Source organism: Silene latifolia, chromosome Y (genome assembly GCF_048544455.1).
Source record: "Silene latifolia isolate original U9 population chromosome Y, ASM4854445v1, whole genome shotgun sequence".
Taxonomy (NCBI): Eukaryota; Viridiplantae; Streptophyta; class Magnoliopsida; order Caryophyllales; family Caryophyllaceae; genus Silene; species Silene latifolia.
The window spans coordinates 440,154,031-440,158,025 of record NC_133538.1 but is presented as its reverse complement, the minus strand read 5'-3'; positions in this window follow the sequence as shown (position 1 = coordinate 440,158,025).

Below are 3,995 nucleotides of genomic sequence, written 5' to 3'. Positions count from 1 at the left end.
GTCTTTATCAACCCTAAATCATTTAATGGAAAATAATGGACCCCATGGGCATCTTACTCTTCGAAAACAGGACAACCTTCTAGGATCTTATCCTTCTAGCGTCCCAAACAACGAGAGTGAAGCGCTCAAGTGGGTCAATGATTAAGACCAAACATTCAAGCTGCCGGATGCTGCGAAGGAGATCCTTTAGGAGGAAAGTGATGATTAGGAGTTCGTATCTGAGATCGAGTCCGAGCCCGGGTATTAGGCTTTCTCATATCTATCCTAGTGTCTTTCCTTTTATTCCTAAGTGACAAACTGGGGGTTGTCCCCATGAGTCACATGTTTTCATCGAGTCTGTGCTAACCTCTTATTTATCAAAATAAAAGCCCGATTTCCAACTATCATATATTCTCCCCTTCCTTTACCATTTCTCGTTGACAACGAGAATTGTTTTGAGAATCGATTTAAAACAAACAATATGTTCCTATTCAATGTGAGTACACTCGAGTAACGTTCTGTACCATGTAAGCAAAGGACCCGAAACTCCGTGTCCATCTCTTTACCTATTCTGTGTTTGGCAATAGAAACCTTTCATTAGCACCCTATTTCGAACGAGCTTTTATCAAAGGGATTCTACGATGAACCTAGATAAAAAACAAGAACATCTCTTTGTTCATGATCAATGACAGAAGGCAAGCCCGTTCCCTACAAAAACATCCCATCACAAAGAATCGACCTCTCACCACCGGGTACATCCCTGCTTGCACCTTTACCTTCCTCGAATGACGGATGGCAAAGAACCAATAAATCCAAGCAAAAACAAAGGCGAAAACCAAAGCCAAAGCGAAAGGCCAAAATCAAAGGCCCGAGCCAATAGCCATTCACTCAAAGCCAAAGCAAAAGGCCAAAACAAAAGGCCCAAGCTAAAAGTCATTCACCCAAAGCCAAAGCAAAACCAAAACCAAAAGGCCAAAAGCCATTCGCTCGAAGACAAAGCAAAAACCAAAGCAAAACCCATAGCCAGAAGCTACTCAGGCGAAGGCCAAGACCCGAGCCAAAATCAAAACAAAACAAGATTGAAACCCTTTTTTTAAGAAAAAGGGGCCAAAATCCAAAGAAAGCATCCAACACACAAAATCCCGGACCAATAAGTCCAAAACACCAAGTCCAGGACGAATGTCCAAAGCCGGAGACCAATAAGCCCAAAACACCAAAACAAAAAAGACACACCAAAGGCCGACATCAAAGAACTGAAATAAGAGTTCAAGACTGAACAACTACAACACAGCCAACTTTTCTTCCCTCCAAACTTCGGGACCAACACGAACAAAACACATAAACACCAAAACCTGATGTCAAAGAGCTAAAATAAGAGCTCAAGACTCGTCAACTAACAACAACCACCCCCCCCCCCCAAAATCCTTTTAGATACTGTTACAGTGAAACCTATCTAGGATCCTTGGGATTCCTTCAAGATCGTAACCAACATCGCTTCACCCTTAAGTCCTTCTGGAGACTGTTATAGGGAGAACTATCTAGGCTTCTGAGGATTCCCCTCAAGCTCATAATATCACACCTTAACCTTTAAGGTCTAGACATAGGATTCTGATCACACATTTATTTACCAACCATTTCGTGCTCGGGCCACATCAAGCTTGAGACCCCATTCCGCACCACATTATAAGGCGTAACCCATCGGCCCAAACACCACAAAATACAAGCTCCAGATTTTTATATATCAAACAAACCTATTATTACCAAACTCCACATTCCATAATGTCGAAGCCATTTTCACCCTAACCCACATACGGAGTCCTCGAATGCTTTTCCACCAAGACCGCGACATACCTAGTCTACCCTTAGGGTCACCTTTTTAGTGTGCTCACATGATAAGGAACATTTTCACAAACTATATATCTTCGACTCATGGTCGAGGTGAATTCTCTCAAATCGATTTTTCGAGTCACTAAACGGCTTTTACCATCGTGACCCTCACACTTTAAGGTCCTAACAGCTCGCTTAGGCACACACTCAGAACTACGATCTGGTTTGATTTCACTTCACGTGAATACGTAGGTAGTCCTTCAAGGACACAACCATACACCTAAAAATCAATTATCAACACACATGCATAACTACGATCTGGTTTAATTTCACTTCTTGTGAATATATAGGCAGTCCTTCAAGGACACAACCATACACCTCAAAATCAATTATCAACACACACTCAAAACTACGATCTGCTTTGATTTCGTAAAAACGCGAATACGTAGGCAGTCTTATTACTAGGACACAACCACACCCCCACACACATTCAATTTTCACATCTTCAATTTTCAACTCATTTCACACATGCAGAACTAGGATCTGGTTTGATTTCGAAAACACGCGAATACGTAGGCAGTCCCCCAACAAGAACACAACCACATACCCCTTTCAAACTCAGCCATCAACATCAATCCTCAAAAGCAGCCCACCCAGCTGCAAAAATTAACCTTATACCTCTTTACTGGGGGCTTCTTCCTTAAGACGTTGCCCATTCCTCATTTTGCAAAAATTCTTATCTTCCCACTCTGGGGGCTTCTCATTCGAGATGCCACCCGTCCTTTATCATCAGACATCTTTTGAGTCTCAATTACAATCCAAACTAAAACCACCTTTAGCCTAGTGCTCGGTTTGGACGATGGCAAGATCTTGGTTCCGCCCTACGAATCATCAACACTCGAGAAGGGATCTCAAACAAACAAACGGAGGAAGAGATGTCTGGAGAAGATAATCAATTCGTGTTCCCCAGCCGAGCGGACCTTCTACTCCAGGGATTTGATACGCGTTGTCACCCTTTCTTGGCTAGGAGTTGCACTTACGTGTGCAAAGTCTGTTAGAGTCACCCCCGTGTCGTGTCGATACTGAGTTTGTATCACGTTCACGACCGTCATTTTGTCAGTCTATCGGTATGCATCCGTGTGAGTCAATGTCGCAGCGGTCATGTATTTCCAATCTATCAAATCACGGATCTATGAGAAACAAGACTCAATTTTAAGCTTCACAACTTTCAAAACTCCTATCTCCCATCATGTGGGATATTATATGCTAACTGCCTATATGCTAATTGCTCACATGCTTATGTGCTTACGTGCATAAATGCTTGCATGCCTATTTTCTTGTCTATGCGACTGCGGATTTGTATAGTCACTAACAATACACTTAATCTTGAGAAGATAAATGTACACCAACTTAGTACTGGATTCTTCCCAATAAATGCTGACCCATCAAGTCCAAGGTCTTTAACTCCGTCGATTACATGGCATACGCTACCTCCCAACGAGCAGCAACTCATATCCCCGGCGAGTCCTGTGAAGTTTTTAACTCTCCAGCGAGTGCTGATTTTAAAATGGAAGTCACACATGTATTTCAAAATATCCTTGCAACATGGTTCATAATCCCGACACAGCGCTCTCCCTAAATGGTTTTCCAGAGATCCTTACTTGGATGATTTATCCAAATGGAGTTCTTTTAGGACCCCCAACAAGTTGGAGTTCGTTGCTCCCTAGCTAGACTTATCAACATCTACCTGGTTGGAAGTCATTACCGGACAATATTTTAAAATAAGCCCGATGTTTCAGACTATTTCCCACAGTCGATCTTTCGACCATCGATGGCTGGCGAGCCTCTACGCATCTTTGATGGCTAGCAAGTCTCTACGCCACCTTACATGGCTGGCGAGCCTCTACGCATGAACAAGAAGAAATTCGAAGACATATCACGAAGATGCCTCAAGTATGACTCCTTCTAATGACTGGAGAGCCTCTACGCACCTTCAATGGCTGGCGAGACTCAAAACGCACCATCACCATGGCTGGTGAGCCTCAAAACGCACCTTTAACACGGCTGGCAAGCCTTTGCGCCCAAATGATTCAAGGACGTATCCTGAAGATGCCTCAGGTATGACTCCTTCTTATGGTTAGCGAGCCTTTATACGTAGTCTAACGGACTTTAAACGACCCGCATTGACA